This window comes from Tachyglossus aculeatus, chromosome 23 (assembly GCF_015852505.1).
Source record: "Tachyglossus aculeatus isolate mTacAcu1 chromosome 23, mTacAcu1.pri, whole genome shotgun sequence".
Taxonomy (NCBI): Eukaryota; Metazoa; Chordata; class Mammalia; order Monotremata; family Tachyglossidae; genus Tachyglossus; species Tachyglossus aculeatus.
Window position 1 is genome coordinate 23,536,470 of NC_052088.1, and position 11,343 is coordinate 23,547,812.

Genomic DNA, 11,343 nt, shown 5'->3' on the forward strand with positions numbered 1-11,343 from the left:
AGAGCACTGTACTAAGTGCTTGGGAAGTACAAGTTGGCAACATATAGAGACAGTCCCTACCCAACAATGGGAGACAGACAACAAAACAAAACATGTGGACAGGTGTCAAGTCATCAGAATAAATAGAAGTAAAGCTAGAAGCACATCATTAACAAAATAAATAGAATAGTAAATATGTACAAGTAAAATAAATAGAGTAATAAATCTAAATAAATATATATACAGCTGCTGTGGGGAGAGGAAGAAGGTAGGGCTGGGGGGATGAGGAGGGGGAGAGGAAGGAGGGGGCTCAATCTGGGAAGGCCTCCTGGAGGAGGTGAGCTCTCAGTAGGGCTTTGAAGGGAGGAAGAGAGCTAGCTTGGTGGGTGTGTAAAGGGAGGACATTCCAGGCCAGGGGGAGGACGTGGGCCGGGGGTTGATGGCGGGACAAGTGAGAACGAGGTACAGTGAGAAGGTTAGCAGTAGAGGAGCGGAGGGTGTGGGCTGGGCTGTAGAAGGAAAGAAGGCAGGTGAGGTAGGAGGGGGTGAGGTGATGGAGAGCCTTGAAGCCGAGAGTGAGGAGTTTTTGCCTGATGCATAGGTTGACTGGTAGCCACTGGAGATTTTTTAGGAGGGGAGTAACATGCCCAGAGCATTTCTGCACAAAGATGATCTGGGCAGCAGTGTGAAGTATAGACTGAAGTGGGGAGAGACAGGAGGATGGGAGATCAGAGAGGAGGCTGATGTAGTAATCCAGTCGGGTTAGGATGAGAGATTGAACCAGCAGGGTAGCGGTTTGGATGGAGAGGAAAGGGCGGATCTTGGTGATGTTGCGCAGGTGAGACCAGCAGGTTTTGGTGACGGATTGGATGTGAGGGGTGAACAAGACAGCAGAGTCGAGGATGACACCAAGGTTGCGGGCTTGTGAGACGGGAAGGATGGTAGTGCTATCTACAGTGATGGGAAAGTCAGGGAGAAGGCAGGATACAAGGTGATCAGGTTGTCCCACGTGGGGCTCACAGTCTTGATCCTCATTTTACAGATGAGGTAATTGAGGCACAGAGAAGTTAAGTGACTTGCCCAAAGTCACACAGCTGACAATTGGCAGAGCCAGGATTTGAACCCATGACCTCTGACTCCCAAACCCATACTTTTTCCACTGAAGCATGCTGCATATCTTTAAATGTTATTACTTCTTTCTATTTTTACTTTAGAATCTGTTTCCCCTCCATTTTATCATAAGCTCCTTGAGGAAGAATTCTTGTCTACCAATTCTACTGTGCTCTCCCAAGTACTTAATACAGTGATCTTCAACCATATGTATTAAGTAAACACTACTGGTTGAAGTATTGATTGAATAATCTTTTACTTCTCTCTTGCATCCAATCCAGCTTTTCCTTGTGTACTGTTTTTCCTGCAAATCAATTATTCAATGAATCAAAGGTATATATTGAGTTACTGAATGCAGAATACTGTACTAAGCTTTTGGGAGAGTACAATTCAATAGAATGGGTCGCAAGATCCCTGCCTTCAAAGAGCTTTAACATAGTAGGGAAAAGAAGGATTCAAATAAATTACAGATGGGGAAGCAGTAAAGTGTAAGGATAGGTTGTTGTCTTGCATCCTTTTTGTTTTTTGCTGTTTTTCTCTGTCATCTTCTCTTCCACTGTTTGCTTCTACAAATTAAGTCAGTTTCCTAGCCAGTTGTATAGACTGAATATGATACTTCAGTGATGATGTAAACCCATTCTGTTCTTGGTTATACTGATTCTTTTTTTTTTGCTTTTGGGAAAAAGTGAATAATAATGATGGCATTTGTTAAGTGCTTACTATGTGCAAAGCACTGTTCTAAGCACTTGGGGGATACAAGGTGGTCAGGTGATCCCATGTGGGGCTCACAGTCTTAATCCCCATTTTACAGATGAGGTAACTGAGGCTCAGAGAAGTTAAGTGACTTGCCCAAGGTCACACAGCAGACATGTGGCAGAGCCGGGATTAGAACCCATGAACTCTGACTCCCAAGCCCGTGCTCTTTCCACTGAGCCACACTGCTTCTCCCACGCTGCAGTAGAGTAATAGCAAAGGTGAACAGTTACTCGGAAGCAGGCAAAATTTTGCCTCTTTTGCAATATGCCTTAATCAATGGATAGAAAAAATCAACTAATCATAAGATCAGACCATTTGTTACAGAAGCAAAATAGAAATTTTTGCATCATGAGGGTCTTTATTTCTCTTCTCCCAAAGGCTTCCTTGTTCAAGAATTCACAGTGGACTTAATAACTCACAGCGCAATTCTAATGACATTATTTGATGGAACAAACATAAAAAGGCAGGAGATCAAACTTCTAATTCTAACTCTGCCACTGGCCTGCTGTGTAACTTGGACGAGCCATTTAACCACTCCATGCCTCAGATTCTTCAACTGTAAAATGTGGATCATGATACCTGCTCTCCCTACTTATAATCAATTAATCAATCATATTCATTGAGCATTTACTGTGTGCAGAACACTGTAATAAGTGCTTGGTTGAATACATCATAATAGAATTGATAGACATGATCCCTGCTTTCAAGCAACTTAAAGTCTAATGGAGCCTTATAGAGTCCAGTTTATACTCTGAGCTTGTACTTAATACACGGCTATTCTGTGAGTCCTATGCCAGCTAGGGACTGTATCCAATCTGATCATCGTGTATCTAACCAGTGTTTAGCATAGTGCTTGAAACTCAATCAGCACTTAAAAAATACCATAATTATTATTACTACCTGTGAGCAAAGATGCCAACTTTTCATTTTGAGTAAGGGAGGGAGAAAAGGGACAGGGACTTTTAAGGATCTAGGAGATTGGGTAAAGAGAATAGTCTTCACAAGCCATAGATTTCAGTCTTTTTCATGTAAATGGGAAACTCTTAGGTCTTGTCAAATACTTAGGATGAGCAAAGCTGGAAAACCAGATAAAACAGCTGTGGCCGTGATCAAAGAGGTGGCATCTACACAAGTCTGAAGATGAAGCATTTTAATGTTTTTTTAATGGTCCCACACATTACTGCATAGTCGTGTAACATCAAATCAACAAACTACATGAGGATGCTGCTGCATAACAATTTATTTATTGCTTAACTTTATGCTAAATGCTGGGGTAGAAATAAGATAATCAGACTAGACAGTCCCCTTCCCACACAGAGCTCTCATGCTGAAAGGAGTATCTTATCTCCATTTTAAAGATAATAACAATAATAGTATTTTTTAAATGCTTACTATTCATCAGACATTATACTAAGCACTGGAGTAGATAACAAGCAAATGGGGTGGAACACAGTTGCCCATCCCACTTGGGGCTCATAATCTACATCCCCACTTACAGATGAGGTAACTGAAAGCACAGAGAATTTAAGTGACTTGTCCAAGGTCACCCAGCAGACCAATGGCCAAGCCAGGCCTGGAATCTGGGTCTCTCCAGGCTCCTGACTACTGAGCTCTTTCCACAAGCTCATAGCCCGTCTATCATAGGAAATGAATTCTATCAGCCAGAGTAAATCTAAAGGTTATAGTTTTTTCAACAGAATTCCAAGATCCCAAGAGGCTATGTGCTTCAGGAAGTATGCCACAGCCATGCAGAGATAGCAAGAATGCCAATAGGTGGTATACCTCAAATTAACATGTTTCTTCACTACAGACTCCTCCAACTTGGAATTTCATCACAAAAATCCACCCTTCCCTCTCCTTCCAAACTGCTACTAGGCTGACCCAAGCCCTTATCATATTCATTCATTCAATCATATTTATTGAGTGCTTACTGTGTGCGGAGCACTGTACTAAGTGCTTGGAAAGTACAATTTGGCAACAGATGGAGACAATCCCTACCAACAATGGGCTCACAGTCTAGAAGGGGGAGACAAACAACAAAACAAGTAGGCAGACATCAATATCATCAAAATAGATTAATAGAATTATAGATATATACACATCATTAATAAAATAAATAGAATAATAAATATATACAAATATACACATGATGTGGGGCAGGGAAGGGGATAGAGCAGTGGGAGGGAGTAGGGCCAAGGGGAGGGGAGGAGGAGCAGAGGAAAAGGGGAGCTCAGTCTGGGAAGGCCTCCTGGAGGAGGTGAGCCCTCAGTAAGGCTTTGAGTGGGGAGAGAGCTAGCTTGGTGGGTGTGAGGAGGGAGGGCATTCCAGGCCAGAGGTAGGACGTGGGCCAGGGGTCGACGGCAGGACAAGCGAGAATGAGGCCCAGTGAGGAGGTTAGCACCAGAGGAGCGGAGTTTGCGGGCTGGGCTGTAGAAGGAGAGAAGGGAGGTGAGGTGGGAGGGGGCAAGGTGATGGAGAGCTTTGAAGCCAATGGTGAGGAGTTTTTGCTTGATGTGAAGGTTGATAGGCAACCACTGGAGATTTTTGAGGACGGGGGTGTCAAGCCCAGAGCGTTTCTGTAGAAAAATAATCCAGACAGCAGAGCAAAGTATAGACTGAAGCGGTGAGAGACAATCTTCCCCCTTACTGACTTCCCTGCTCCCTGCCTCTCCCCTCTCCAAACCATACTTCACTCTAATCATTTTTCAAAAAAAATTGTTCAATCCACACCTCCTCACTCCTCGGGAACTGCCAGTGGTTGCCCATCCACCTCCACATCAAACACAAATTCCTTACCGTCAGCTCTGGATCAATCAGCTAGCCCCATCCTTCCTTACTTTGCTGACTTCCTACTACAGCCCAGTCTGTACACTTTTCTCAATGGCATTTATTGAGTGCTTATTGTGTGCAGAGCACTGTACTAAGTGCTTGTGAGCCTACAATATGACAGAGTCAGTACACACGTTCCCTAACCACATCTCATCTGCCTCACAACGGAACACTTTCCCACATCCCTCCTCTGGCCTGGAACTCTCTCCCACTTCATATACAATAGACCACACTCTCTCCACCTTCAAAGTCAACAGGCCTTACTGACTAAACTCTCACTTTCTTTACTCTCCCTCCCTTCTGCATTCATTTATTCATTCATTCAATCGTATTTACTGAGCGCTTACTGTGTGCAGAGCACTGTACTAAGCGCTTGGGAAGTACAAGTTTGCAACATGTAGAGATGGTCCCTACCCAACAACAGGCTCACAGTCTAGAAGGGGAAGACAGACAACAAACAAAATATACTAACAAAATAAAATAAATAGAATAGTAAATATGTACAAGTAAAATAGAGTAATAAATATGTATAAACATATATACCTCTTCCTCCCTTCAAAGCCCTACTGAGAGCTCACCTCCTCCAGGAGGCCTTCCCAGAATGAGCCCCCTCCTTCCTCTCTCCCTCCTCCCCCCCCATCACCCCGCCTTACCTCCTTCCCCTCCCCACAGCACCTGCATATATGTATATATGTTTGTACATATATATTACTCCATTTATTTATTTATTTTATTTGTACATATTTATTCTATTTATTTTATTTTGTTAATATGTTTTGTTTTGTTGTCTGTCTCCCCCTTCTAGACTGTGAGCCCACTGTTGAGTAGGGACCATCTCTATATGTTGTCAACTTGTACTTCCCAAGTGCTTAATACAGTGCTCTGCACACAGTAAGCGCTCAATAAATACGATTGAATGAATGAATGAATGAATGAATGAATATATACAGGTGCTGTGGGAGGGGAAGGAGGTAGGGTGGGGGGATGCGGGGGGGGAGAGGAAGGAGGAGGCTCAATCTGGGAAGGCCTCCTGGAGGAGGTGAGCTCTCAGTAGGGCTTTGGAGGGAGAAGGAGAGCTAGCTTGACGGATGTGCGGAGGGAGGGCATTCCAGGCCAGGGGGAGGACGTGGGCCGGGGTCGACAGTGGGACAGGCGAGAATGAGGCACAGTGAGGAGGTTAGCGGCAGAGGGGCAGAGGGTGTGGGCTGGGCTGTAGAAGGAAAGAAGGGAGGTGAGGTAGGAGGGGGCAAGTTGATGGAGAGCCTTGAAGCCGAGAGTGAGGAGTTTTTGCCTGATGCATAGGTTGACTGGTAGCCACTGGAGATTTCTGAGGAGGGGAGTAACATGCCCAGAGCGTTTCTGCACAAAGATGATCCAGGCAGCAGCGTGAAGTATCAATTGAAGTGGGGAGAGACAGGAGGATGGGAGATCAGAGAAGATGCTAATGCAATAATCCAGTCGGGATAGGCATTGCCTACAAACTTGGATCTGAACCCTTTAAGCACGTCATCAACACCCCACCCTCAGTCCGCAGCACTTATGTACATATCATGAATTTATTTTAATGTCTGTCTCCCCTGCTAGACTTTAAGCACCTTGTGGGAAGAGAACATGTTCACCAAATCTGTTCTATCGTACTCTCCCAAGCACTCAGTACCATGCTCTACCAACAATCAGCACTCAGTCAATATCACTGATTGATTGACTAGATCCAAGTGAAAGTCTAAAACGTGAAATGATTTGGTAGAATTTCTGAGTCCTCCAAACAAGTAAGCTATTTTACTTTTTTTCCTATCAACAAAACGGTCTCATGTCATCCAACTTTTTTGTGGAGTCAACAGATAGAGTTGGAAAAGATGAGGGTCCTTTTAACTCCCTTTGGCGGTTCATACAAATAGCACTGCTTTTTTGCCTTCTCATTGAATGCTATAGTTGTCTCAGAGCAGTAGCTAGTGAAGCGTCTAGTCTTCTCTCACCCCTGATTCATATTGCCGTTTAATGTAACCTAAATTTAAACTTCAAGGAAAAGATTCAGGGGGTGGTGGGAAGCAGGTCATAATTTGTCAAAGCATCACCACGCTATAATCCAGTATGAATTCCATGTTACATCTATCACTGTAATGTTCTTTGGCATGTCCAGGCAGGTGCACAAAGTATGCACATATAGTAATAATAATGATAATAATAATGACATTTATTAAGTGCTTACTATGTGCAAAGCACTGTTTTAAGTCCTGGAAATGTTACAAGGTGATCAGATTGTCCCACGGGGGGCTCACAGTCTTAATCCCCATTTTACAGATGAGGTAACTGAGGCCCAGAGAAGTGAAGTGACTTGCCCAAAGTCACACAGCTGAGAAGTGGTGGAGCCGGGATTTGAACCCCTGACCTCTGACTCCAAAGCCCAGGCTCTTTCCACTAAGCCAGGCTGCTTAGTAGTGGAAGTACATTACCTGAGAGTAGAAAAAAATACTCTCTTCTCTCTTTGTTTGCTTTCTTTCTTTTGTTTTCTGTGAACACGCACACCCATACACAAACTCACACACACACACACACACACACACACACACACACACACATGAGCATATGCATACTGTATATCACCCCATAGTGTACCAAACTGCCAGGTGGAATTTCAGGTGCCTGCCTCATTATAGTTATTATTAAATTATCTTTTGTTGTGATACCTCAGGTAGTCATGCAGGATGTGCAACAGGGAGTTTGAGAGCCATCTCTGGTTTTTAAAGCTATTAAAGCCTCTTGCAGGTGTGTTTGAGAGCAGCACAGCACAAATTCAGTTACTCACTGCAAGGATTAGAGAATATGGACCATGTTCACAAAGGGGCAATTAACCCAAACAGTATCCGGGAAGAAAGAATCATAGTTGCAAACTAAACAGAACTCACAATGCACTTGTACCCCCAATTATGCTACAAAGCACAGATGTTTATCCCACAAAATAAACGGTATTGGCAATTTTGGGCCATGCCATAATCCTCTAGGGCTGAACTTCTGAGAATACTTTCTCTCTACTGAATTTGTTTTTCTATAGTACACAAAAGGCGAGCTTTTCATTCTTGCCAAGATCAGGACTGTTAAAAGTACAGTGCTCTTGCAGAAGGCCTTCGAGCAGAAGGTGCAATCTTTTACATAACGATATCTCGAGTCAATTCTGCAATGGATTTATGGAGGAAAACTAATCGAATCGTTTCCACGGTTCACATTCTTTCACTTCAGTTGGACCCCTGACAGGTTTAGAATATGTTTCCTTGGACATGAAAGATCCTGATGAGCTTCAGTCCTCGGTAATCTACCGCCTAGGGATATACAATTTCACTTTTTCGGGATGCCCAAATTTCTCTGTTCTTAAAAATCTCCATACTTTCCTTATCCCTTTGGTTATTCCTGTAGGAAGAGTTGGACAAGAGAGAGCAGAAAGCCATCTTCTGCTATACCAAGCTGTCATCTAATAAAGCTACATTAATCTATGACACCTGAACAGTTCAATTACTGAACAAGAAAGACAAAGAAATGGAAAAAAGATTAATGGATCTTCCCCGAAATTAGACCCCTAAAATCACACTAGCCTGGGTATTGCCTGGCTACTGAAGATGATTTGGGAAAGAATATTCCTTCCATCACTGAATTAGCTGGGAATTAGAAAGATCAAACCACCATACGGAGGTTTCCCATTTGAAAACATAAACAGGGACTCACTGACAATTTAGAAAGTAAAATGATTTAGCAACCAGGTGTGGGGTGGGAGACATAAACTGATGATTTATGCGTCTGGATTCATGCCACCACTGAACAATTGAGAGTGGAGGTTGCAGCTGATGACTACAGAGGTCTCTCGTGCAGACAGAATCAGGACAAAGTGCAGGTCTTCTTCCCTCTGACCCTGGACTGGAGTTTGTACTGCTTCCATCCTGCTTTCTTCCTTCTAAAAATGGCCCTAGGAGTGTCCAGTAAGTTTCAGGCTAGTAGTGAAATCAGGGAAGAGGAAGGAACGGGAGATTCCTCAATCTTGTTGATAGGTAAAGCCAGAGACTAACCAATCAATGGGATTTATCAAACATTTACTGGGTATAGATTATTGTACTAAGTGCTTTTTTAAAAAAATGGTATCTGTTAAGTGCTTACTCTGTCCGAAGCACTATACTAAGCTCTGGGGTAGATATACGCTAATCAGGATGGATACCGCCCTTGTACCACATGGAGTTCACCGTCTTAATCCCCATTTTACAGATGAGGTAACTGAGGAACAGAGAAGTTAAGTCACTTGACTAAGGTCACAAAACAGAAAAGTGGTGGAGCTGGGATTAGAACCCAGGTCCTCATTACTCCCTGCCCTGCTCTACCCACTAGATCAAACTGCTTCTCAATTAGATAAGGGCTTAATTAGACTAGAACTAGAGTTGCTGTTAGGGTTGGGGAAGAAGCAGGGAGTATCTCTAAAATCCTCTTCTGTTCACTGATCTTTTCCTAAACCAAGTGACAACCTGATCATTCACTCATTAAATCGTATTTGTCGAATTGCATTTTCCAAGTGCTTAGTACAGTGTTCTGCATACAGTAAGCTCTCAATAAATACGATTGAATGAATGAATTGAAAGCTTACTGTGCTCAGAAAAATACTGTACAAAGTGCTTGGGAGAAAGCAGTAGAAAAATAGTGACTTACCTTGGGAATTTACTGAATGCTCTTGGAGGAACAAGGATAAACAACAACACTTAATGGAAAAATATTCCTAAAGAACATTTTTCCAGTGCCCTCTATAGTGTGCATGGAGAAACCTAAGGCTAGGTGACACCCATTAGTGTAGATTGAGTGACAAAACTGGACTTTTGGAGTCACTAATCCTGCTTCCCAGCTTGCAATTCGGCATCTTAATATCACCAAGCCACCCTGATTATAGAGAAAATTAGGGGCTTTTCCCATTCTCGGTCCCTTCTCTCCAATCTGGCACCAAATCAAGTCTGGTCCTTTAGGAGAGTGATGTAATCAGAGAAATTACAGCATCAATAGACACCACTAAGAAGCAAGTGTCAATTGGGCACTTGTATTGCTTGTTTATCAGGAAGCCCCCAAAGGAAGCATTTTCTTGAAGAAAATATACCACCTATACCACCTCAAACTAGTACTTTGAGTCCTGCAATCCTGATTTGTGAAAAGAATATCAAAGCCTTCTGAACTCACCTGGTAACACGTGAGATATCATTGAAGGTGAGTGGGTAGAGATAAGTGAATCTGTAAAATGGTGTAGAATTACTATTAATTTCCCCCTCTCAGGATCACAACTGGAGAGTTTCCAGTACTCTACCAGTCTCTGCTATGGGAGGGAGAGTCAAGCAGAGACAAATCCATTCCATTCCTAGCTAGGCAGCGGCTAGCAAGTGGAAGGCAATCTGCTACCAGTAGAAATAAACCTGTGCTGGGCAGCAGCAGCATGGAAAAGAGACGAGGGTGGAGCCACAGCATGGCTCAGTGGAAAGAGCCCGGGCTTGGAAGCCAGAGGTCATGGACTCTAATCCCAGCTCTGCCGCTTGTCAGCTGTGTGACTTTGGGCAAGTCACTTAACTTCTCTGTGCCTCAGTTACCTCATCTGTAAAATGGGGATTAAGACTGTGAGCCCCACATGGGATAACCTGATCACCTTATATTCCCCCCAGTGCTTAGAACAGTGCTTCATACATAGTAAGCCCTTAACAAATGCCGTCATTATTATTACTCCCGGAAGAAGGCAGTGGTAAACCACTTGCATATTTTTAACAGAAAACTCTATGGATACATTACCAGAACAATTGCAGATGGAGAGTGGGGCATTCTGAGAGGCATGGAGTTTCTATCGATCAGAGACAATGGCATAAGACAAGACACCTCTGTGCCAGCACTGACTTTTCCTCTGGCTTCATTGTCAAGCCTTAGTAAAATCATATCTCCTCTAAGAGGCCTTCCCCAGTAAGTCCTCTGTTTCCCTACTCCCTCTCTGTTCTGTGTCACCTATGCACTTGGGTCTGTGCCCTTTAAGCACTTGATAGTCAACCCACCCTAAGCCCCCAGCACTTATATACATACCATAATTTCTTTATTTATATTAATATCTGTCTCTCCATCTAGACCGTAACCTCCTTACGGGCAGGAAATGTGGCCTGGTACTTCAGGCCAGAGGTAGGATTTGGGTGAGAAGTTGACCGTGAGATAGATGAGATTGAAGAACAGTGAGTAGGTTAGCACTGGGGGAGCCAAATGTATGGGATGCCTTCCCATATTACTGCATCATTTATGCATTTGAGTTTGTGACGATGATGATGATAATGGCATTTGTGAAGCGCTTACTATGTGCCAAGCACTGTTCTAAGCACTGGGGGATACAAGGTCATCAGGTTGTCCCACATGGGGCTCACAGTCTTCATCCCCATTTTACAGATGAGGGAACTGAGGCCCAGAGAAGTTAGGTGACTTGCCCAAAGTCACACAGCTGACAAGTGGTGGAGCCAGGATTAGAACCCATGATCTCTGACTCCCAAGCCCGTACTCTATCCACTGAGCCATGCTGCTTCTCTGTAACCCCTAATCACTTACTCTCCTCACCCCCACCCCCACAGCACTTATGACCTTATCTTTATGCACGGTTGCTTCCCCTTCCCATAATTATTTTATTGTGTG

At 43.6% G+C, this 11,343-nt stretch overlaps 1 non-coding gene across 1 annotated transcript; it reads left to right on the forward strand.

Moving 5' to 3' along the window:
• The first annotated feature begins 9,956 nt into the window (after window positions 1-9,956).
• Window positions 9,957-10,093, forward strand: LOC119944935. Its single transcript, XR_005456075.1, has one exon. It is a non-coding gene; the product is annotated as a small nucleolar RNA SNORA7 (small nucleolar RNA).
• The last annotated feature ends 1,250 nt before the right edge of the window (window positions 10,094-11,343 follow it).